This window comes from Pongo abelii, chromosome 6, assembly GCF_028885655.2.
Source record: "Pongo abelii isolate AG06213 chromosome 6, NHGRI_mPonAbe1-v2.0_pri, whole genome shotgun sequence".
Lineage (NCBI taxonomy): Eukaryota > Metazoa > Chordata > Mammalia > Primates > Hominidae > Pongo > Pongo abelii.
In genome coordinates this window covers 25,366,167-25,392,003 of record NC_071991.2, presented here as the reverse complement: position 1 = coordinate 25,392,003, position 25,837 = coordinate 25,366,167, and the positions used below count along the sequence as shown (strand labels likewise).

General features: G+C 49.5%; 1 long non-coding RNA gene and 1 pseudogene across 2 annotated transcripts; both read right to left on the bottom strand.

Moving 5' to 3' along the window:
- Positions 1–250: 250 nt before the first annotated feature.
- Positions 251–13,910, bottom strand: LOC100455404 (uncharacterized). 2 transcript variants are annotated; one of them, XR_008527469.1, is made up of 5 exons: positions 13,667–13,880; positions 11,580–11,676; positions 10,351–10,476; positions 6,609–7,820; positions 251–1,373 (listed from the first exon to the last, which is right to left on the bottom strand). It is a non-coding gene; the product is annotated as an uncharacterized LOC100455404 (long non-coding RNA). The 2 variants fall into 2 exon arrangements; XR_008527470.1 differs by lacking the exon at positions 11,580–11,676 and having other exon boundaries at positions 13,667–13,910.
- A 3,529-nt stretch (positions 13,911–17,439) lies between these two features.
- LOC100457582 (septin-14-like) overlaps positions 17,440–25,837 on the bottom strand; it is a 57,131-nt pseudogene continuing 48,733 nt past the window's right edge.

The following is a 25,837-nucleotide window of genomic DNA, read 5'->3' as shown; positions in this document are numbered from 1 at the left end:
AGCCATATGATAGTTCTATTTTTAGATTCTCAGGAACTTTCCTACTGTTTTCCATAATGGCTGTACTAACTTACATTCTAACCAGCAGTGTACAAAGGTTCCCTTCTCTCCACACCATCACAAACACTTGTTGTCTCTTGTCCTTTTTATAACAGCCATCCTAAGAGATGGGAGGTGATGTCCCATTGGTATTTAATCAGAAACTGTAAAACTCCTAGAAGAAAACACAGGGCAAATGCTCCTTGACATTGGTTCAGATAATAATTTATTAAATACGACATTAAAAACACAAGCAACAAAAAACAAAAATACAAGTAGGAGTATATCTAACCCTAAAGCTTCTGCACAGGAGAAATCAATCAATGAAATTAAAAAGCAGCTTATAACCTCAGAGAAAATATTTGCTAACAGTATATCTCATAAGGGGTGAAAATCAAAATACATAAGAAGCCACACAACTGAATAGAAAAGAAGAGAGAAAACTCACCAAAATCTAATAACCTGATTTAAAAACAAGCAAAGAACCTGAATAGATATTTATCTTTTAAAAAATATATAAAAATGGCTAACAAGTGCTCAACATCAGTGATCATCAGGAAAATGCAAACCAAAGTCCTCATTTACTTTAGCTTCTATACTTTATTTCACACAATAAATATGAATGTGTACAAAAGGTACAGTAATCTCCATCCTACAACAGAGGGCCCTGAGACTGGTGACTCGGGGATGCACCTGCATGGAGCCGGCCTGGGGTGGGGTGGATGATGCTGAAGAGGACAGCAGATGATGTAGAACCAGGGGCAGCGACTCACCTGGGAACCCTCAGCAGAGGAGCCTCGGTGGGTCCCCAAAGCCCAGCAGCACCCTGTGGGGACCTGCTACCTGCTGGCTTGGTCAGCACCACGGACAGAGGACAGGTGGGCGAGGCTGAGTCAGAACAGTGGGAGGAGGACAGCCAGGTGCCCCAAGCCAGGGCCGCTGGCTGACAGCCATGAGAACCCCCTGAGGCTAGGGATGGGGTAAACGGCAAAGCTGGCCACCTGTGGGGCCCTCAGTCACCCTCATTGCCTCTGGTGCCACCCCGGCAGTGCAGAGCAACACAATTAGTAAGTGGACAAGCCAGGCATGTGGATGGATCTGGGGAGTCTTGATCAGGGGCTCTGACAGGACAAGGGAAAAGAAGGGCCACTGGGGCTGGAGAGAGGGTCGCAGACTCTGGGTCAGACACGATGGAGAAATGAGAAAAAGGGAAGCGGTGGTGGCCGATATGCAGGAGAGGCAGGTGGATGCAGGATGGTCAGTCCATTAGACAGGATGGGCTCCAGGTGCATCCTCGCTGTACTGGGCACTTCTCAGCATTCCTGGAACTGAGCCTGGCAATATAGTCACATTTTGGGAGACTTCTGTCAGGGCCCAGCCACACACTTCTGGGCAGCCCTGTCCCATCTCAGGACTGGACTTTCTCAGCTCCCATAGGGGATGCTGCATGCAGCCCAAGAGGGGCAGCCCCATTGTGCAGCCTGAGCCCCCATGGATCCTGAGCAGCCTCTGCCTGGCCCCATGCTCCCTCTGCTCCATTGCCCCGGCCCCTCCTGAGTGTCAGCCAGCATGGAGGCCCTGTCTGTTCTTTCTTCCCTATGCGGGCTCCTGGGCTGAGACCTGGGTCAGATGAGGATGGGGCTGGTCCTTCCCTGAGGCCTGCTCAGGAAAGGGGGTGGCCCCCAGCCTGGTCCAGGTCCTCAGTCTCCTCATGGCCTTACATTGAGACAGAGCTGCCCCTGTCTGTGCCTTGGAGGCGGAGGTAAGAACCTGACCCTGCTGCATGGGAGCTGCTCCATAGATGTGCGACTTGGCGGGGGTTTGGTGAGGCAGAGGCCGTGGCCTGTGGGCATGGGTGCTAGTGAGTGGGAGTAACACATTGTCACTGGGAGAGGCCACAGTTTCTGCTGAATCTCACACTAAACTCCAGCCCTGCAAGAGTTTTACCACAGCCACCACTGAGAATCACAGTAGTGTCTCAGGAATCGCTGCCTGCTGCCCACCAGGGCCCTACTTGGAGACCAAGACCCAACCAAAGCCCAGGGTGTCTGTGCCCTGGGAACAGTGTGTCCTGTGGTCATGAGGCCAGGCCACCAGTGCCCACTGATCAGGGGCTGGGTTCTCTCCTATTCTGTCTCCTTCCAGTTCACATTGGGGCCCCTAAGCACATGACCCAGCATCCAAGAATCACTCCAGGAAGCCTGGCAGCTCAGCTCACTCCATCACTTCTTATCTACAGCAAAAACATCAGGGCATCAGATGCACAGATAAATGGCTATGAATGCTTAACAACTGGAATACATCTAGGAAGAACAAGAAGGCACAGCGGTGAATGTCCCCCGTGACCGCTCTTCAGGGTTTAGGACAGGTGCCCATTGTTGCTGCCTGGTGCTGCCTGCCTCTCAGAGAAGGGCACACTGTCCTCACCGAAAGGACAACAGGCCTGATCCCCAGCCCTCCTGCCCATCCCTGCAAGGATTACCTTGCTGGGAGGAATCTGATGCTAGGGCCTCGGCCACTTCTAAGCCAGGAAGAGGAACACCTTCTGGTCACCCCAAAGGAAGGAATAAATCCTGATCAGAGCTCACTACCTGAGCTCTTGCTCACTCTTTATTCATGGGAAAGGAGGCCCAGTCCTAGGCAGACTGAACCTCTCCTGAGGAACCGTAAGGCCAAAGGCTGGAAGCTTCCAGAATCCTTAGGTTCGGATCCCCCTTGGGGTCACCCTGAGGCCTGTCTCACCAGAGCATTCTTCTGTCCAGAGATGTCTCATTGGATCTACAAAGGAAACCTCACAGATGTCTGGGGCCCAGCATGGTCACCCCTACTGAATGTCGAGAAGGTGAAGGCCAAGAACCCAGGGAAACACCAGGTCTGGTCCTTCCAGTCCCAGCCAGAGCAGGATGCATAGGCCAGACTGTGTCAGAAGCCCAGTTACCCAGATGGAGGGAAAGTCAACCCCAAGGGGGCGGAAGCGGTCAGTCACAAATCCTGGGCAGACAGTGGCGTGGGCAACACAGGTGAGCTGCGCACTGCTGACTTTCCCTGGCTTTGGAAATGAAGAGAAGTTTCTGCAGAAAAAGCCTCCTTTCCTTCCAGAACCCCTATTTCATGACAGCAGTTTTGACAGTGAGTCTTGTGTCTGTTCTGAGGCTTGGCCTTACTCTATAGAAAATGAAGCAGGCCAAGATGTCCTCAGTGAATGTGCACCAGAATGACCTAGAAGTGAGCCACATCTTCAGAAGCCACGCCATGTTGAGAGAGTGCTGCAGCATCAAGTAAGGCATGTGGGGCATGGAGGGTCCCAGGGGAGGTGGGCAATCCGAAGGGATGGGGCATCTGAGGGGAAATGGGGAGGTCTCAGGACAGGGGTAGGGTCTCAGAGAAGAGGGTGACAGCCCAGCCTACTGCCTGGAGTTCTGGCCTTTGGAAGGGTCTGCAGAGAGGCCTGGAATAGTGAGGTTTTCAGGGCAGTCCAGGGGGCTCTGAACACCTCTGCTCCTTCCGTGAAGACAAGAAAATGTTGTGTACCCAGATTGCCACCTTAAAATTGCTCCTACAGTGCTTGATTGATGGGACAAGTGTGCACAGGAGACCCCAGGCCAGGGACCCTGCTGCCCTACAAGGCCTGGCTTCCCCAGCTTAGGGGTCTGGCTCCTCCAGAAGGACCCAGCTCCCTTCCTCTGCACAACAGGCAGAGGCAGGTCCCTGCAGGGCAAACAAACCATGCCCTGCCTGAGAGGTGGCATCACACGGCTGTGGCTGGGACTCAGGGCCAGCATGCTGGGCAGACTGGGCCAGGACTCTTCTTAGGAGAGTACTTGGGGAGCTTCCTCTTTCAGGGGCCACATTTGATGGAGATGAGACCACCCCTATAAGAAGCCGCAAGACCTTATCTGATCCAGCCCCCTGTGGGAGGTCTCATCCCGTGCATTGGGGGCCCCCAGCACCACAGACTGAGGCCGCAGTAGGCCCTGCTCAGGCCACCAGCCCTCCACCTTGAAGGACCAGGTCCTCCCATGCCTGCTGTCCCCACAAACCCCTACTTCAAGCTCATCACAAGCTCATCCTGAGGCTCTGGTACATCTGCCTTCTGCAGGGCAAGCACATGCTCACAGCCAGGGCACATGTGGCACTGAAAGTGCACAGAACCCTGTCCCCATGTGCCCGAGGGTGCTGGAGGAGCACACAAGTACATCAAACCTGCCCACAATGTCCACAGGACCCTCTGCTTTAGCCCAGAGGGAGGGCTAAACCAATCCAGCCCTCGTGGGCTGGACAGGGCACCATGAGTCCTCCTGGAAACTGAACCCACCCCTGACACAACTCAGATGAAAGGCAGGAGTGTGGTGAGCACTTCCCTGCCTGGGCCTTCCTGTATCTGTTGCCTCCTGTGCAGAGCTGGACCCTAGGGGTGTCCAGAAAGGACCCAGCACTGCCCAGTGCGAGGTGCCCAGGGCAGAAACAAGGTGAAGGCACAGACACCTCCCAGGAGACCCCTTCTTGCCTGACACCCAGCCCCAAACCTAGACCCTCTCCTGAAGCTCTCCTGTTTGTCCTGTGGGAGCTCTCCCAAGACCCAGTGTCCCAGGCCTGGGCTCTGTATGATGATGTGGTTCTCAGGCACTTTTAGGCCTCCATAGCTGAGCTCAGAAGGATGCACTGTGACCTGCCCCCCAGGTGGTCTCCAGCACCAGGTCCCCTCCTGAGTCACCATCTAAGACGGTAAATAGCGGGGAGTGCCCAGAACCCTCCATCCCTGCTCCCCAGGCCTTCCTCCTCCTTCTCTTCCTTCTCTAAGAAGCTTCTAAAAACAGGTCAGCTGGGCCCCAGGGCAGGTGTTGGACTCACCTCAGTAACAGGGCAGGGGATGAGGGCAAGACCCCTCCAAGCCCCCCACCACACCCTTCCCCTCCTGCTCTAGAAGAACCCTGGAGGGCCCTGGAGGGTTCGGTCCCATATGTGCCAGCCCACACACATAGCTGTGAGCACCAACAGGACCAGAGAGCAACAGGGGTCCCCACTCACGAGTTCCCATACCCCAGGCGGCACACACCCCTCACTGTGGGATCAGCAGCCTGTAGGTGTCTCCTCAGTGTCAGACCAGGTGGGTTACTAGAGACCCCAAGACTCCAAAAACCCAAACCGTACAAGGGTCAGATGGGCTTGGGGGAGAAGTGGACCAAGTTTGCTTTCCATTCAGCTAAACATACAAAGATGCCTAGGAAGGCTCTGGTCCTGGAGCAAGTGTCTCTGGCACCCAGGCCTCTGCAGGTATCCTTCAGCATGGAGACCTTTCCCAAGGGGGATAGGCTGGCCCTCCCTGGCCCACCAGCCCAGCTCCAGAAGCCCAGAAGCTGACCTGAGGCCAAGGCCCAGCAGCATGAGAATTCCATAGAGCCCAGGACAGCAGGTCACTCTCTGGGGGCACAGTGGCTCAAGATGTGGCAAATCTGTTCCTATCTCAGGATAGACCATGGGATTTTTGGTGAGTTCTGTGTTGAAATTCTCTCCCAAACGCCCCATGGACCTGGACATCCGGGATTCATGGTGTCCACAGTACAGCTTTGAGCAGGCATGCAAAACCCTTGTTCTTTTATCTTCCCTGGATACCCCCAGGACCATAGGACAGGCCCTGGCCCTGAACCCCATCAGGGCTCCCACAACCAGGCCTTTCCCAGCCCACTGAAAACCCAGCGGTGGGGCCATAGACACTCCCCTTGCATGGTGGCACCTAGACCTGACCTTTCTCAGGGGCCACTGAGCAGCACAGCCTTAAAAGAGCCAAGACAGCACCCAGACAACCCCAGGCAGCTCCTGCGCCCGGTGAAATCAGTGTCAATGCGGAAGCTGGACTCAGAGACTGCTGTAGAGGAGAAGGATTGTGGCATCTGCAGAGCCCTAGCCAGCCAGCAGCCTGTCACATGTCCCCATGCCTGCCCATGCATGACCTTGTGTGACAGAGCCTCCCTCACAGGGCAAACATCCCAGACCTACAGATGCCCAGCCCAGCCCAAGCCCTGGGAGAAAAGGGACCCAGGAGAACCACGGGTGCCCCAGAAATAGCCAAGATAACAAAACAGGGGACTGAGCTTCCTGGGGCACTGGCCAAAACTAGAATTTGGCCCAAGGAAGGGCAAGCCCCTTAAAGTAGTGTGTGGGCACGCAGGGCCCCCCCAAGGCAGGGCATGCCTGGCAGGGCCAAGGTAGTGATGTTACCAGGCTCAAAGAGCAACCATCCACACCGCCCAGGGTGGGATAGGAGCAGGTGAACCAGCCTCCAACCTCTTCAACTCAAGGAAGCAGCGATGGCTGGGCTCTCACACCCTGAGTGGCCACCATCTGACCATCAGTGGGGCAGAGTCCAGAGACTATCAATCTATCAGATGGTCCTGGGGCCCTGCTTCCACTGCACAAGAATGCCTTCAAGTCACATGATCAAGAAGAAGCTGAGCAAGAATGGGCCCAGGAGCCCGGGTCCCTGGATCTGCTGTCCTCAGCAGGTGCCAAGGACAGAAAAAGTCAGAAAAGGTGTCTATGGTCAGAAAAAGTCAGAAAGGTAGTCTCACTCCTTGGAAGGAGGCTCCAAGGTGGGGACCAGAGCTGCAGGCGGAGGAGGAGCTCCTGGCAGCACTGAAATAGGCTCTGGCAGGATCCCAGAGTCTGTGGTTCCATCCTTCTCTTTTTTCCTTTTCTTTGAGAGCTTGGAATCTTCTTCCATTTGATGGTAAGTCTACAGCCATGGACAATCAATTTACAAAAGGACTTCTCAGCACCATTTCCACAGCCTGCCCTGTGGAAAGCTGATGAGAGCACACTGCTGTCTCGCACAAGTCACCATCCAGATCTCGCCAACTGGTAGAGATTATTTCTTAAATCTGTCTCAGTAATGGTATCCCCCAGACCATCAACAGAGTCGGGGCAGACTTCTCCACCAGTGGGTCCAGATGATGCATGGTTGAAGCCTGCTTTAGAAGCTCATCTGCTGCGGGGTCATTGTTTTCACAAGTCGATCTTTCTTATTCTGATCAGCAAGGGATCATCTGGATCTGCAGGCTTCTCATGTCTGTGCGGACACTCCCCTCCTCTCTCACCCTCTCCTTTTACCCACAAAGAGCAAATGTGGGGCTTATTTCTTAGGTAGTAAGAGTGTGTCCTGGGCCAGTTTGAGCAGCATGTCACTGGTGGATGCAGCTTTTCCCAGCAGGACAGCTGGTCATGTTCTATCAGGGTTAGAATTCCCTCTCTCCATATCTGCAGTCGCCTTTTAAAGACAGTTCTGCATCATGAAGCTGGATGGGCAGTCCTACTCCAGGTGTGAGAGGCAGGTCTGATGGACATTTCCTGCAGGCTTGGCACCCTTCAGTCTTCTTGGAATGCATGTGCACCCCAGAGCCCCAGCCAGACACTGAATGGCCTGGCACAGATTTTGCACTTTTTCTCATAGTTTTCTTGGTCATTCAGATACATGGGTTTTCTCCAGGACACATGTGACACAGAAGAGAGAAGTAACCTCCCAGGTTTGTCTGTTTTAGGTGCTGGATCCCAGAGAGGTCTCCTCTTGAGAGGATCGGCAGGCAGCAGTAGCTTTTCAGGTGGGAGAGAGGACCCCAACAATCCCGTCAGCCCCAGCTCTTCTTTCTGGCTCTGTTCTTGAGACCCTGGGCAATTGCCTTTGACCGTGTGTGATTCGTCTTTCTTGACTCAAGGTGAACCTCACTTCCAAGGAATCTCCATTCTTGGAGGAAACTCTTGGCTTCCTAGTATCTCCAAGAACTGACCTGGAAGAGACAGAGAAATGTGGATAAATCTTGAAATACTCACAGTGTATACTTGGTGATTTTCAAAGACCCTCCCCTCTACACTGAAAGAGCTTAAGGAAACCTTGTGTCTGCTGCTGGGAGATGACAAAACCTTAAATGAGAAGGTCAAGAAGCAGGATCACTGGAAAAAGAAATGTCCAATCTCTAAACTCATAGACACGTTGGGGAACATCTGTGTGTCTGGATGTTTATTGTGTCCAGTTATGGATAATGACTCAAAAACTCACTGGCTGCAGTGGCTCACACCGTTAATCCCAGCACTTTGGGAGGACAAGGCAGGTGGATCACCTGAGGTCAGGAGTTCGAGACCAGCCTGGCCAACATGGTGAAACCCTGTCTCTACTAAAAATACAAAACTTAGCAGGACACCGTGGTGTGAGCCTGTAAACCCAGCTACTTGAGAGGCTGAGGCAAGAGAGTCATTTGAACCTGGGAGGCAGAGGTTGCAGTGAGCTAAGATCGCCCCACTGTACTCCGGCCTGGGCAACAGAGACCCTGTCTCAAAGAAAAAAAAAAAAACCCTAACAAACAAAAATAAAATGCAAAAGCAAAAAGATTTTGGCTAAGTACTCCTGGCCCGGAAGGGCTCTTTGTTTTACATGCAGGTGATCTGTCCTGAAAAGAGGCCTCCTGGTCACAAAGTCTTACTGGGTAAGAGCTCCAAGTACACAGAGCCACAGGCCCATCATCCATGGAGTTGCCTCTGCTGCCCAGGATGGAAACATGGAAACTCAGGGTAAACGTGATGAGGCTAGAACAAAAAGATTAGGGAAAAAAAAGAAAACTAATTTGAAAAAATTAAAGAAAAATATTCTAACATAAAGCAATTTTTTATTAAAGCCTTGTCTCTGAATAAGTTAAATATGGCATATCACAGTATTGTACATAATAATCTAAAATTTAACTATTGGCCAAGCACAGTGGCTCATGCCTGTAATCCCAGCACGTTGGGAGGCCAAGGTGAGAGAATTGTGCAAACCTAGGAATTGGAACTAGCCTGGGCCACAGAGTGAGACCATGTCTCTGCCCAACAATAAAACATTAGCTGGGCATGGTGGCATGGCCTGTAAAACAATAAATAAAAAGGAAACTCTAACTGCCACAAACTAAGCTACAATATTTATGTCATCATGAAGTAATAGACAATGTATTTCAGTCCAAAAGAAATAATCAAGAATTGATTTCATAATCAATTCAGAGCTTTGCCTTCTCTGTATGGTGGAAGAGCAAGAAACAGACTCCCTCTGGAACCAAACACATAGGAAGCCAGACCAACTACATGAACCAGATGTTTCCAGACACTAGAAGCATCTGCAAGGAGCACAGGACAGTGGTCTGGAGGCTGAAACTAAGGGGACCACATTGCTGCCCCAGCTTAGAGCCTGCAGAGCCTCCTGGCAGTGCAGGGTAGGTGGATATAGGCAACGCATGGAAGTCCCCACGTTAAAGAGATAGGGTTGAGAATGTGAGGAGAGAAAAACATGGGGCTGAGTACCAGAAAGTAGGGAGGAGTGGCTGAAGTAGGGGTAAGATTGGTGAGTAGAAGATGGGGGCTCATTAAACCATTGGCAGGTATATGGGTAAATACCAATCAAGATAAATAATATTACCCAGTACAAAACAGAAAAGGCACCCTACACTTTTTTTTTTTTTTTGAGACAGAGTCTTGCTCTGTCACCTAGGCTATAGTGCAGTGGCACAATCTTGGCTCACTGCAACCTCCGCCTCCTGGTTTCAAGTGATTCTCCTGCCTCAGCCTCCTGAGTAGCTGGGATTACAGGCACACACCACCATGCCTGGCTAATTTTTGTATTTTTAGTGGAGACGGGGTTTCACCATGTCGGTCAGGTGGTCTTGAACTCCTGACCTCGGGATCCGCCTGCCTCGGCCTCCCAAAGTGCTGGTATGAGCCACCATGCCCAGCCCACCCTACATTTTTTTTTCAGAGCATTTTCACAAGAGAACTTGTCATTATGAGTATAATATCATCTAAAAGTAGCAGAAGAGGGAACATTTCCCAATATATTTTAGGAGGCTAGTATTACTCTCCAATAGAATCAGAGAAAGGCAGTACCAAAAAAAAAAAAAACCCTGCAAAACAGTATGCCTCATGAAACTTGATGTGGAAATTCCCAACAAAACATTATTCAACAGAACCACATGCTTCACCCATGGGTGAGTTTCTTCTAGGAATCATAAAGATTTGGGGAAATCAAAGGAAATCTTTTGTTAAGAATCAAAGTGGTAGACTCCTGTCTTGAGTTGATTACTTTGAATTTTTGGTCCCAAAATCTATACAGGACCTGGTCTAATTCTATGGTCTTTAGCACATGCAGCCAGATGCTGAAGAGAAATAGATACAACAGCAATATGGGAGTTATCCTCTCTAAAGCCCAACGGAAAATCCCTGGAGTCAGAAGTTTCAGGTGAACGAGGAAAGGAGAAACAATTCAAACATTTAAATTTAAATTGCTTTGAGAATACTGACTTGTTAGAAACTGAAGGAGCGAGCAATGCTTCTAAATTCCACGCTTTTCCATCAGAATACAGAGATAGACAGCCTCGAAGTGCAGTTTCTTCACAATTGTCTTACCCAGTCATAACATTAATTTTCCTATGAATCAAATCATAAAATAATATTAAACTCGTGACACATTCTCTGACTAAAAGAAGGCAAGATAAACAACGGTTAGTTGTCAGTGTAGTAAATTATATACAAGAATCTTATCACTGTATTTTTTAATTACAGTGGAATTAGAAATCATCTAAGTTTCTATCAAAGAATAAACAGTGAAACAAATCTTGTATGCCCATTGGAATACATTTAAGACATTAAAAATAGGGAGTTAGAATCTCATGCATTGATATGGAATAACGTAAATGATATATTGCTTGTGAAATAGCAAAATAAAAAAAAATATGGTATGATACAATTTGTGTTCAAAAACTGCACATGTATTTATCTTCTTTTTTTTGGTGGGGGGGCAGGGTCTCACTCTGTTGCCCAGACGGTAGTGCAATGGCATGATCACAGCTCACTGGAGCCTCAACCTCCTGAGCTCAAGGGATCCTCCCTGCTTGGCCTCCCAAAGTGTTGGGATTACAGACATGAGCCACCACACCTGGCCAACTTTATGTGTATTTATAAATTTATAGAAAACATCCAGAAGAATCAATACCAAGCTATAATAATTCCTTCTAAGAAGGGAGTGAGTTTGGAATGAAGAGGAAGACATGGGAGAATTTTGCTACATAAAGATCTCTATGATCTGCCATTATTAAAACAGCATGCGTTTCTTTTATAATTAGAAAAAGAAAAAAATACACGCATTGTTACCATTTGGTAGGAGGGCAATAGTTTTGTTTTCATCAGTATTTGAATTACAGGTTCGTGCAAGCACAAACCTGGAAGAGAAATCCCAGAGGAATAATTAGAACAAAAAAAACCTCACCTCAAAAAGTGAGTGAGTGTTATCTTCACATAAAAACAAGCATTCTAGGTGAGTGCTGGTCACTGGTCCAGCTCCCACAAATCACCTATGCCCTGCCAAGGGGAAGGCGGAGGACAGGGAAGGCCAAGTGCCAGCAAGTGCTCTCCAAAACTGAAGGCCAGTTTCTGCAAGTTTCCTGTCATTAAGAAGAAAATGGAGTCCAAATGGGATGTGGACCCCTTCGGGACGCTGGCAGAAAAACACAAAGAATATGCCACAGTCATACCTTAGAGGAAGACATCTGGGTTGAGACTTGAAATTCATCAAAAGCTTGTATGAAGTAAATGAAGCTACTCTACCTCTCCAAGTGTCAGTTTCCTCACCTATAAAATGGGAACCGCATGTCAACTTCATCAAATTGTTGCCAGAGTTAAATTCACAAAGATATTTAAAAGTGGCTGTTACTGCAAGCGTCCACATTATTTAAAAGAAAAGAAAAGAAAAAAACAGCATCGGACTTCAAAATACACAAAAGGAAAAATGTCCATGTGTTCAAGGATGAGATGATCAGCTTTTGAAGCAGCCTGAGGTGCGTGAGAATGAGATCTATCCCTAACTAGAACTCTTCACAGCTCCACTGAAGAGGACACACACGAGGCCCCAAGAAGCTATGTTCATGGCCAGTGTAGAGTGACTGGTGTAGTGAGGGTGGAATCCCTAAAGACCCTCTGAAATGCAGTCACACAACAGTCTCCGAGGAAACACTGGAACAAACCAGGCAGCTGAGCAGATACTACCAGGAATGGGGTGAGCAGAGGAGGGTCAGAGCCACAAATCTCAGCAGAATACACCCAACTGCAAGGAGCTCCTGGCTCTGTGAACAGCAGCTGTGGTTGCATCAGGACCAATCTTGTGAGGCAGCTGCTGGGGAAAGCTGAGATCACATGTTTTTGCAGACACAAACCCAACAGCAGTGCCTCTTGAACACAGATCACAAAACCCTCTCCATTCATCTTTAAGGTGACGGATGATGGATGCCTTCACATTACAACATCCCCACCAACACTTGCAGACAAGTGTATTTAGAAACTCTCACCTAAAGAGGGAACAGTCAGGAGTAGAATGAGAATATTGAGGGATAGGGGAGGAACGCAGGTATTTGACCCCACAGACTCTACTGAAAACAAGGGAAGAGCTGTTGTGCTGTGGTCTCCCTATACTTCATCTCACCACATCCATGGGTGCCACATGGTTCTTGTTCCTTTATTTACACAGGTGCTGATGAGCCCAAGTGTAATTCATCCTGAAGGAAAAGATTCTTTATAAAGTACAATAACAGTGTCTAATATGCAGGACTAGGGTTTTTTTTTTTTTTATATAGTAAGCCACATTTAGGAATCACAAATGAAGCCTGTTGGAATGTGTGATATGAACAAGGTCTTATTTGCATGTAGATTATTAACACCTTGGTTTTTACAGATTAAACACAAAAGCGTAAAAGCTGGCGCCATTCCAGAATCAAACGAACTGTCCCTGAGGACATATGGAATTAAGGGACATCAACTATTAGGAAGCTACACAAAACTAGAAATGCTCCCAGAAGTTTCCATTGCAAATATGTGAAGCCTGAGGAGTTTCAAAGACTCCCCAAGTGCTCCACACCTTGAAAGTCGCTCCCACAAAGCTGGAGCACCACCTGTTCCTGAGGATCAGGTTGCCATCTGTGCCTTTGAGACACTGGGCAGTCAGGCCTCAGTTGCGATGAGGCCAATGATGTCACGTGTAAAATGCCTAAATCATCTTCATCTTTAGGTAGCTATTTGGGGAACTTTCCACCAAATGGGTTGGTGAAAAATGGCACACCAGAGACACACGCGTGGGATGTGAGATTTTCTCCTCTGCTCTTAGCATCTCCTGGATAAACCAATAATGACCCTCTCTGCCGCCTCAACATTCACATCCGCAAAAAAGGCGCTGGTGTGGGTGACATTTTCACGAAGTCACAGTCCATGTCACCCCCTGCAAAGCTCTGAACTTGTGCACTAGCGGGCCAGGCGGCAGATTTCTTCCCATAGCGGCTGCACTGCCCTCTGGCTGGAAAGAAAAGAGGGCAGCGGCACAATGGACAGCGCTTGTACCTCAGGCCAGTTCTGACAGCAGCTTAGGAAAGCAGGTGGCTCCCTGATCTGGAGGAGGCGCGATGTCCAGGAAAGACCCCGGGTGCAGGTGGGAGAGGGAACCCAGCTGAGCAGCGGGAAGTGGGGTGAGGACCACATCCGTCCGAGCTGGACAAGGGCGAGGTGCACTTCGCGGCGTCACGACCTCCTCACTGCCCAACCTGGACCTGCCCCTCCTGTCCCTCTCCGGACTCACATCGGATAGCAAGCAGGTGCCCGCGATCAGTAGCCAGCATCGCTGTGGAAGCGGTGAGGTCCACACTGCCCTGCCCAACCATCTTGGGCTGCCCACCTCCTCGCATGTCGCCTGCTGGGATTCTAGTCCAGCCGCCTTGCCACCAACGGGCTGGGAACCCTTAAGAACCACCGTTTCCAGACTGCCTGGCCAGGCCCGCACGGCCCCGCTCCTCCCACGAGAACTGCGCCCCGCCCCCGAGCCCGGGGCATGCTGGGATTGTAGTCCCGAAACGCTGAAAACAACGGGCGGGAGCGGTGAAGAGACTACAGCTCCCAGCTTGCACAGCGAGGCCGGAACAGCCTGGCTTCCCCCTTAAGGACTGCACACCGCCCCCCGTTCATTCTGGCTGGGATTGTAATCCGGTCGTCCTGCAATCAAAAAACTGGAAGCTAATCAAAGATGACAAGTCCCAGTATGCCAGGTGTTGCTCCCGCCCTCCAATCCACACCTCCCCGAGTCCAGAGCAGTTCTGCCACGCCAAGGGGAGCCTGGCTGTTCCCAAACCTCTCTTGCCTGCCAGGCGACAGCGGGACCAGGGCTGCTGGTCTTATCGTGTAATTATGTCACTACCTCTCCCTGAGATGCTGGCTTCATGCTTCGTCATTGCCAGAAGTTTGATTTCTCACGGAGCAGCAGGGGACCGCGAGCTGCTCACAAACCTGTCATGGTTGCCGTAGTAACGCTGTTCTTCCTGGAGCGGTACTCGCCCCGCCCCTTCCCTCGCCACCGCCACTTCTCCTCGCCCAGCTCTTTCCTTCTGGGCTGCCTCTCCCCTCGGCACCGCCCCTCCTCCTCGCCCCACCCCTGACACGTCCCTTCGGACATGCGCAGTGTAGTCCCTGCATAGAACGGGCTAATGGCCCCGTGTCTGACAGCTTGACTTCTTGGCATTCTATGCGGGAAGCTCACTCTTGAGTGTCTGAAACCATCAGTTCACTGCCAGAAATGGATATATGCTGTCCCTGATAACCTGGCACATGCCTTTTCAAAGCCATTTCCTTTCTGTAGGCTGTCACAAATCCTCCTCTGCACCCTGGGAGCGCCCCTTGGAACCCGGGCTGGCTGCAAGGCCCACACCTGGGTCAGGCCTCACACAGGGACGCTCCTGCCACTCTAATAAAGAGTAGAAAATGTCACAGCAAAAGGTCTGACCCTGCTGCATCCAGTCAGGAAACAGCCAGAGGGAAGGGAGCCCCTAAGCTAAGCCACTTTGGGAGCCACATCCACGGCTTCTCAGCCTCCGACCCAGGCTGGTTCAGGCCTTAGGGTCCTAGTGCGGACCTCCCGGACGTAATTAATGCAGGTACAGGGCCAGAGAGCCCCTTGGTCCCTCCCAACACGTGAGGGAAGTTTGTGTGGTGAGGTCATGAACAGCGTCTGTGTTTCTGCTGTGAATAGGGCCTTCTTGGAAACACTTTTAATTTCCTTTTTTAAATATCCCTTTGGAACCACGTTTAATAATTTGCTGGTGGAACTTAACAGTGATAATTATTTGAATCCATTTTTCTTTTTTCTTTTTTTGAGACGGAGTCTCACTCTGTAGCCCAGGCTGGAGTGCAGTGACTTGATCTGTGCTCACTGCAACCTCTGCCTCCCGGGTTCAAGCAATTGTTCTGCCTCAGCTTCCCCAGTAGCTGAAATTACAGACACCTGCAGCCACGCCTGGCTAATTTTTGTATTTTTAGTACAGATGGGGTTTCGCCATGTTGGCCAGTCTGGTCTCTAACTCCTGACCTCAAGTGATCCGCCCGTCTCGGCCTTTCAAAGTGCTGGGATTACAGGCGTGAGCCACCGTGCCCAGCCTGAATCCATTTTAACATTTAGTTTTCCAGATTAACTCGAAGTATCCCATGACTATATGCTAATGAAACTAGAGGAGGCACAGCTTCAGCTCCGTGCAGGATGGATGCACAAGAGCAGAATCTCCGTGGGACTTCTTTCCGGAGCATCAGTATTACTGCAGGATTTGGAAGAAACAAATTTAAATAATTTCCAATGTAAGACACTGGAAATTTAACAGAAGCCTGGAAAGTCATCTGACTTTAATAACTGTCAGTCATCTGTGCCTAAGTCAGACTTTCTCCAAGAAAAAAAAAAAAGAAACTCTAAGGAGAACCTATTTTTCATTCTTCTAAGTAGTTAAAATTAGAAATCACAGCAAGTCAATAGAAAGCTCTTCCCTGCCAGTCTCCTAAAGCACAATATGGCCTTGGTATGGTTTTATTTGTATTTTTTGGAGGAGTGTGTTGACATGTTGTTATAAAAATTGGGGGGTTTTGACCAATTTTTGGAAGTTTTCAGCTATTAGTTGGTGATTTACTTTGTACGTCATTTAATTTTTCTGTCCTTTCTCCAACTTGGACTCAATCACTCCACAGGTCTCTAAGACTCTTCATTTTCTTTAAGGCTTTTCACTCTTTTATTCAGAATGGACAATTTCTATTGCTCCGTCTTCTGTTTCTAATCTTTGAATACGCTCAAAAGTATTTTTAAAATTTCCTTATCTTCCTATTGTTTCATAATTTCCACGTCTTTGCTGAGGTTCCACATCACTTCATTCATTGTTAGAATATTTTCCTTTACCCCTATGAACAGATTTATAACAGCTGCCTTTAAACATCCTGAATTACAACACCTTGAATATCTTAGGATCACTTCTACTGTCTGCTTTTTTAATTGTATGTGGATTCCATTTTCGTGTTTCTTCACACGTCTCATGAATTTTAAAGTTGTATACTAAAACTGTAAAGAATCATTAAAGAGACACTCAATTCTGTTGTCTACCTTTGAAAAGCAGTGTTATTGTTTACAAACGGTGTTAATTGGGCTAGATTCAAATGTCAATACCTGTCTCCCCTATAGTGGGCACAGCTGAAATCCTCATTCAGTTCTTATTCACACATAGGTCATATTTGTATTATATAGATGTGTTTCTATAACAATAGATAATATATTATTCAGGTGTCATCATTATAATCTGTGTTAATTCAACAAGCTACTCCAGTATTACTGAAAGCCAGGACCTCAGTTTTATCTGCTTATTGGATTTTGTATAAATCAAATTAAATTCTATGTATATTTTACATCCACTTAATTTTACGGAACATTATATTTGTGATATTCATGCTGTTGCAGATAGCTAAGGTCTTTTTTTTTTTTTTTTATTCTTTTTCAGATGGAGTCTCACTCTGTTACTCAGGCTAGAGTGCAGTGGTGCAATCTTCGTTCCCTTCAACTTCCACCTCCTGAGTTCAAGCAATTCTCCTGCCTCAGCCCCCAAGTAGCGGGATTAGAGGCATGCACCACCACGCCTGGCTATTTTTTGTATTTTTAGTAGAGATGGGGCTTCACCATGTTGGCCAGGCTGGTCTCCAACTCCTGACCTCAGGTGATCTGCCCACCTCTGCCTCTCAAAGTGCTGGGATTACAGGTGTGAGCCACTGCACCTGACCAACAATTTTTTTTTTTTTAATTGAACAATTTTTAAGTGTGCAGGTCAGAGGAATTAAGCACATTCACACTGTTTTATGAGCATCCTCCACATTCATAGGGGTGTTTTTCATCTTGCAAAACTAAAACTCGGTACCCATTAAACACCTCACCTACCTTCCTGTAGCCCCGGGAACCACTCTTCTACTTTGTGTTTCTGTACACTTAACTACTCTAGTAGTTAAGTTCGTATGAGTGGAATCATATAGTATAGTGAAGAAATCATGAGGACATATAATACACACTATATAACATATGTTTATTCATTTGAACAAAAACATTAACAGAGATCAGTAGTACATGGTGATTATAGAGGAAGAGAGATTAAAAAAAAGAAAAGGATTGGACAGACACAGTAAATTTATGACAGTGATGCTCAAGTACCACAGCAGTGAGTTCCCTGCCCCAGTCACAGGGCTGATCACAGTGGAGCTGGGAGCCCAGTGTAGCTGTCTGACTTCCAGAGCCCATGCTCATCCCAAACTTCACCGAGCCCTGAGGCACTCTTCCCCTGCCACCTGGGCACTCAGTGGGCCTGAGATTCTTCATGGCCTGGTCTTCTTGGCCTTGAGGGTGTGGCTGGCCTACTGGGATGCGGCTCAGCGGCAGGACAGGTTGTAGCTGTAGGACAGAGCAGCAGCTGTGAGGCTCCAGAAGCCACACCTCAGGCCTCCCTCCCAGTCCCCGCCCAGGGCTCCCATTCAACAGGGCCTGCTGCTGACCAGAGAGCCGTGGCCACAGGCTGTCTGAATCTGACCATGAGACAGAGTCTCCGCCCACCCTCTGTCAATCCTCTAGGCTCTCACCTCTCAATTGGACTGTGTGGCTCCATGGGCTTGAAACCAACCCCATATTCCTGCTGAGTCTGAAGATGATAATTCCCTCTTGTCACGGAAGCAGCTGTATTTCTTGGAGGACTTTAATCTCCTGGAGCGAGAGGGAAAAACAGGAGGTGGACAGGGCCTGGGTGGAAGACAGTGAAGAGCCCTTAGGGAGGGAGTAAACTGGGGCAGATCTCTAGGGCTTTTCTCTTAGTGGGCCCCCTCTTCTCCAATCCCATGCAGCCCCACCTGTTTCTCAGAGTTGGATATAAACAGAGAAACAGCCCCTCCCAAGGAATTTGTCCAGGATTCCTGCCTCCTACCCACACCCTCCATTGCAATGGGTCTTGTCCTCTGTGTATCAAACCCTCCCAATAAATCCAGGATGCAGAGGATGGAGCTGGAGAGTGTTCTACCCAGGGTAAGTGGGTGGGATGGTCTCTGACTTCCACATCCCCACCCTCCCCCAAAGTGAGGGCCCCAGCTACTCCCCATTTTTCCTTTCTGGGTGTTGATCACATTTCCCTGGAAGACAGCCAGCCAAAGACCCTCAGAAAGGCCCCTGGCCCATGACTTGCCCCCATCCCCACACCCTCCCACGCTGCACTACTGCCAGGCCAGCAGGGGTGAGAAATGTGCATAGAACAGCACTGGGACCTCCATCAAGCTCTGGGCTCTAGATGAGGAGGTGTGGGAACTGTGGCTCAGGGACCTTCTGCCCCAACACTCTCTGACAACAGACAGATAAACGCAGGCCCACTATACAAAGAAAATGCTCGGCCACTTAGGAGCTGCCTGACTTGGGAGGGGCACAATTTCCCTCTCCTTCTGTGGGCACAACCTAAGGGAGAGGCTGAGTCCAGCTCCTGCGGCTCCTGCAGCTTTGCAGTCAGGCAGCTCTGCAGCTTCGCCACTCAGGAAACAGGGACTGGCAGCTGCTCTGGAGCTTCCACCACTCAGAGGTAAGATGGGCCTGAAGCCCCAGCTCGGGGAGCATGGGGAGGACTGTGGGGCTCACACAGGAGGGGGTTTGCTGTGATCGAAGGGCTGGGTCCAGGGCTCTCTCCTCCCAAGCCTGAGGATCCTGGTCCCCGACCTGCCTGCCCCAGGCTCACTCCCACCCACACAGTCCTTCATGGCAGTGCCCAGCTTCACCAGGTTAATGAGGAACCCCCTCCCCCCACCAGCCCAGAGAAGGCACAACACCCTGGCCATTGGGGTGGTAGTGGCGGTGAGGTCCCATTGTCAGGTGCCCACCCAAGTCCTGTCCCCTGAAATCTCACCAACCGCTTCTGCCTGGACACCCGTTCCCAAGGTCTCCCACCTGGAACAGCCCAGGACCCTCAGCTGCCTCCCCCAGCCCTCCCTTCCTCTCCCGCATCTCCCCAGCTGGCCCCCAAGGCCACTAGACATCCCCAGTTACTTCTATGCTGGGATTTTAACAAGTCATGAGGGCATGGGGTCCCCTGTCTCACTGTTCCCCAAATCTACACTGAGCCCAGCTCGCCCAGGCAGTTTCTCTGGTCTCTCTAATGGAGGCATTTCAGGACCTGTGGCCACAGGAGGGCAGGGCTGGGGGAGGAAGACCCCCTGCTCTCTTGATGTGGAGGCCTCCAGCTGGGGGGGAAGAAGCCTGTCCTTCGACTCCCTGGAGCCCCTCCCACCACAGATCCACTCACCTGCTGCCCCACAGCCTCATCTGTGCTGTCTGGGGATTCATCTCCTGCATGGCCAATTTGGAGGTCTCCCCCTGCCAGGGTAAGGAACAAGGTCAGGGAGACTATTCTCTCCTCCCTCAGTTATACCTAAGCCGCCTTGACCTCAGGTCCTGGATAACCAGCCTGAGTGAGCTGTTGCAATGCTCCCACCAACTCCACTCTGCCCTGATTCTAGATTCACTCCCAGCTCCAACACTCACTGCTCGTGTCACCTTGGGCAGGCAGCCAGAACTCCCTGAGACTGTTTTTTCATCAAGGAAGTGTGATGGGAACCACGCCTTCCTCACAGGGCCTCCTGATGACTCAGTTTCATGTGGCTCTTAGCTGTGCTCTCACCATCACCCTTCATGGGAAGAGCGAGGTACAAGCACCCATAAATTCCCTTCCTCCCTGAACCCCATCAGGACCCTGTGAGGCCTGCTCAACAGGCTCATCATTTGTTCATCTGCCAGATGAGGAAACAGAGGCCCACAGAGGGCAGTGATGTGCCCAGGGCCTCACAAGAGAGGCTGGATCCTCCCACACCTGGAGGCCCTGTCCCAGCTGCCTTCACCCCACACCCCAGCACCACCACTGCTCACGGTCCCATCCTCTGGTGTCTATGGGTGTCCACATTCTCATCCAGGCTCAGCTATGGTGGGAGGGGGACAAGGTGTCTCGGGAGGCCTGGTTGAGCAGCACCTGCTTGTCCCAGCCCCACTGGAATCTCTGCTCCACAGGCTTTATGCCAGACCAAAGGCCTCACTTACCCCGTGATCCACCAAGGAAGTCCCCTGCACAGAACCCTCTCTTCCTCCACTCAGGGAATGGTCACCCAAGATGCCATCTCTGACAGTACAGGTACTGGGTGGTGACATGCCACTTCCTCATTTCCAGGGAAGGTTCTGAGATCTGGTCAGGAAGGATCCACAGGGAATGCAAGAGTCTCCAGATGCTTATAAGCCATCTGGAGCTTTTGGTAGTGCTCACTGGGCACTGGGGTGAGAATCCTGTGACTGACTAATTAGCACTGTCTGCAAAGGGCAGAGTGGGGAGCCACAGCAAACACACATATGTCCACCCTGCATTTACCAATTGAGACCCACCTGGCCTGTGAGATTCTTCTGCCGTCCCCATCCTTGGTACAGACAGGGTGACCCTCCCTTTAGAGGTGCAGTGCAGTCAGAAGCAGTAGCAGTGGCCTGACTTCCTGGGGAATTGCTGGGCTAGTTTGGGGAAGGAAGGAAGCCCCACCTACCATGCACAGCCCACAGCCTGGAGGTAGCTCCACGCCAGCACGATGGACCAGCATGGGAACCAGAGCCCTGCTCCTTCTGCAGCTCATCATGCCTGCTCAGCAGCCCAGCTGCCATCACTGCATTCCATTACCAGGGTCACCTGCCCCCAAACCCCCCACCTGCCCATGGGCAAACACACATCTTTCTGTTAATCCAGTCTAGACAGTGCTGGAGTTGTTCAAGTAAACGTTCAGTGAGAAAGTTACACACACAACACACACACACACACAGGTGTACACACCCCCACAACTGGTCCAGTACCCCTTCCAGCCTAATCTTTTTCTCTATCCCTCTCCAAAACACTTGACTCCCAACTCCCATTTCTACTTTTTCTTGATGTGCAAATCCTACTCAGTGTACTGTCTTTTCTGAAAATACTTTTAAATTTTCTGTAGCTTTTTCTGTGGAGAGGGAAAAGAAGGAAAGATTTGAGAAATAATAACGTGAAAGAAGAAATTATTTGAGAATAATAAGCAGATGTGTACATTCAATTCCCTTTTGAGAACCAAAAGGATCAAAACGCCTGGATGAGAATTTCTACGCTGGTCCTCTAAACCCTAAGGGCTCCGTGGGTCTGGGGAAGGAGCTCTGTGGAGGCTAAAGCAACTCCATCTTGGAAGTGAATCCACCATGTTCACTTTGGATTAACCCCAGTTCTGGGAATGCCTGTAAGATTCCTACTTGATCTATTGTTTCATGTGTAAGGTACACACTTACTGTAAATCTTCTACTTAGGTCGAAGCAACCTAGATGTCATCACACAAACTACAGGCTATGATGTGCACCTCATTCTCTTTCTGGAAGGCTGACCTTAATTGTCCTGCACATTCCTTATAGACCATATTTACCCTTTTCCTATACTAAGTAAGCCTGACTCTTCGGGGTAACAGCCTGGGGAACTACCTGTCTTGCTACTGCTCAAGACCATGCTTCTGTCCACAAATTCCCCCCAATAAATTACCTTTTACTGACAAACTGGATTTGTCTGTTTCATTCTTTGGTTTCTTGACTCCTTCTGTGTTGGGGATCCCTTTGCAGATACAGCCCTTTCATAAAACAAGGTATATTAGTCCACGCTCACACTGCTGTAAAGAAATACCTGGAACTGGGTTTAATTGGCTCACAGTTCCACAGGCTGTACAGGAAGCTAAGTGGCTTCTGCTCAGCTTCTGGAGAGGCTTCAGGGAGCTTAAAAACATGGTGGAAGGGGAAGAGGAAGCAGGCAGGCACATCTTACATGACTGGAGCAGGAACAAGAGAGAGAGGCGAGAGGTGCTACACACTTTTTTTTTTTGTTTTTGAGATGCAGTCTCGCTTTGTCACCCAGGCTGGAGTGCAATGGTGTGATCTCAGCTCACTGCAACCTTTGCCTCCTGGGTTCAAGCAGTTGTCCTGCTTCATCCTCCCAAGTAGCTGGGACTAGAGGCACGTGCCACCATGCCAGCTAATTTTTGTATTTTTAGTAAAGATGGGGTTTCATCATGTTAGCCAAGATGGTCTCGATCTCCTGACTTTGTGATCCACCTGCCTTGACCTCCCAAAGCACTGGTATTACAGGCGTGAGCCACCGTGCCCAGCCTACACACTTTTAAACAACTAGAACTTGTGAGAGCTTTCACTATCACAAGAACAGCACAGGAGGGATGGTGCTAAACCGTTCATCAGGGTCCACACGTATGATCACATCACCTCCCACCAGGCCTCACTTCCAACACTGCAGATTACAACTAGAGTTGAGATTCAGGTGGGGACACAGATCCAAACTCTACAGAGGCCTGTGGATGTGGTTGGATTTTGATGATCACAGCTGTTGGCAAAACTTGGGTCTTAACCTGACCATGCCCAGGAATGTTATGGTGCCTCCTGGTCCCTGGACTTTCTGGGCATGACTGGCCCATCCTCTGGATTGTAAATGCTTTAGGAGTTTCTAGGTAGGTTTCTGCAAAAGACTTCAATCTGTAGAGATTAGGAGAATATTATCCATATAGTCTTCCCAGACAACGCCAGGCACATCACTCCAAAATGTCTCACATCACCCTAAACCATGTCGGATAGTTGGACTGTGTAAGTTTCTCTAGGAGCAACGAGAAGGTACATTGTTGGTCCTCTCAGCTGAAGGCAAAAGGTCCTGGGACTTTGGAAGGGTATGCTGCAGAAAGCATTTGCCACATTCAGTATGCCATGGACCTGAGCAAGTATTTAGTTTTTCCAGGATTTGAGCCATTTGGGGGACAGCAGCATGCATGCCCAGAGTCACCTTATTTGGTTCTCAATAATCAATGATCAACTGTCATAATATCCCAACAATCACCTGTCATACTCCAGGCGCTATCAGGCTTTGGCACCAACCACACAAAGCTGTTTTATGGGCTCTGTGCAGACATGCAATCCCCATCCTCTCCAAGTCCTGAAGAGAAGCTGTAATCTCAGGCCAAGCATGGCGGCTCATACCTGTAATCCCAGCATTTTGGGAGGCTGAGACAGGTGGATCACTTGAGGTCAGGAGGTCGAGACCAGCCTGGTCAATATGGTGAAACCCCATCTCTACTAAAAATACAAAAATTAGCCGGCATCATGATGCGTGCCTGTAATCCCAGCTACTCGGGGGTCTGAGGCAAGAGAATCTCTTGAATATGAGAAGTGGAGGTTGCAGTGAGCCAAGATCATGCCACTACACTCCAGCCTGGGTGACAGAGCAAGACTGTCAAAAAAAAAAAAAAGAAAGAAAGAAAAGCAAAAAAAAAAAGCTGTGATTTTCTGTGCCCTCCTGGGAGGCGACATGGTTTGATGCACAGCAGTCCTCTTGTGCAGGATAATGTCACCTGGCTTCCATGTGGCTTCCCCTCAGAGCATGGCTTTGGCCACTCTCACCTAGAGACAGAACTTGTCTAAGGTTGCCTCAAGGACAGTTCCCAGGAGAGTGTTTGGCCCCAACATGTCCTGGGGGATTGGGAAGATGTAGACCCCTCAGAGCCAAAACTCGTTGTTTGCTCTGAAGGGACCAGTGACTCATTCTAGCCACATGGCTACAATTCAATAGCTCTGGGCTTCAGAGCTTCTTTCTTTGGAATTCCAACTGCCCCATTTCAGGACAGTTTGGCTCAACATTGAGGGGCTCAACACTGAGGAGAACATTGGCCTTCCTGTCATGGTAGGGGCTGTGGTGCTTGCTCCACTCCTGGGAAAGGGAAGAAGCAGCGGGACCAGCCTGCTCCTTACACTGGAACCCACACTCCATTAACGGCCCCCAAAATTCCACTCCTGGCCTGCTTGGGTCCCAGTATCTGCCAGGCCTGCTGTTGACACCAAAACAGCCATTGCTGTGGCCCTCGGCCCTGCCTCTCAAGGCCTTGCCTGGCCCAGCTACTGCCACAGACCACCTAGAGCCCCAGTGAGCTTCAGGTGAGTGTGGGGCAGGTGGGGCAGCCTCTTTCCTTTTTTTTTTTCTTGAGACAGAGTCTTGCTCTGTCGCCCAGGTTGGAGTGCAGTGGCGCGATCTCCGCTCACTACCAGCTCCGCCTCCAGGGTTCACCCCATTCTCCCGCCTCAGCCTCCTGAGTAGCTGGGACTACAGTTGCCCACCACCACACCCAGCTATTTTTTTTTTTTGTATTTTTTAGTAGAGATGGGGTTTCACTGTGTTAGCCAGGAAGGTCTCGATCTCCTGACCTCGTGATCTGCCCACCTTAGTCTCCCAAAAGTGCTGGGATTACAGGTGGGAGCCACCATGCCCGGCCATATATGTGTAATTTCTTTTATATAATTTCAACTTTTATTTTAGATTCAGAGAGTACATGTGCAGTTTTCTTACGTATCGTGTGATGCTGAGGTTTGGGGTACGAATGATCCCATCACCTAGATAATGAGCATAGTACCCAATCATTAGTTTTTCTGCCCTTGCCTTCCCTCTCTCTTCCCTCTGCCCCATCTAGTAGCCTCCTGTCTGCTATTCCCATCTTTATGTCCATATGTACCCAATGTATGTCCATATATCCCACTTGTAAGTAAGAACATGCAACATTTGGTTTCTGTTTCTATGTTAATTCTGTTAGGATGATGGCCTCTAGCTGAATCCATGTTGCTGCAAAAGACATGTTCTTTTTTATGGCTGTGTAGTATTTTACAGTGTATATGTACCACATTTTCTTCATCCAGTCCACCATTGATGGGTATCTAACTTGACTCCATGTCTTTACTATTGTGAATAGTGCTGTGATAAACATACAAGTGCATGTGCCTTTTTGGTAAAATGATTTATTTTCTTTTGGGTCTATACCAAGTAATGGGATTGCTGGGTAAATGGTAGTCCTGGGCAGATTGCTTGAGGCCAGGAGTTTGTGACCAGCCTGGGCAACATGGCAAAGCCCCGTCTCTACTAAAAATACAAAGAAATTAGCTGGGCATGGTGGCACATGCCTGTAGCTCCAGCTACTTGGGAGGCTGAGATAGGAGAATCACTTGAACCCAAGAGATGGAGGTTTCAGTGAGCTGAGATCACATCACTGCACTCCAGCCTGGGTGACAGAGCAGAACTCTGTCTCAAACAACAACAACAAAAAAGACAATGTGAGAATATTGAAAGCTCAGAGAAAAGAGCAGCTCTCACAGACAAGGGATCTGGATAACATTAGCAGCTGATTTCTTGGCAGAAAGCTTGAAGGCCAGTAGGCAGTGGATTATATATTTAAAATAATGAAGAAACCTGTCAATTGAGAAATCTATAGCTGGAAAACTTATCCTCCAAAAATGAGGGAGAAATGAAGACATTTCCAGATTTTTTCCCCTCGTTCATATTTCCAGAAATCTTTTTTATTTCTTTAGATA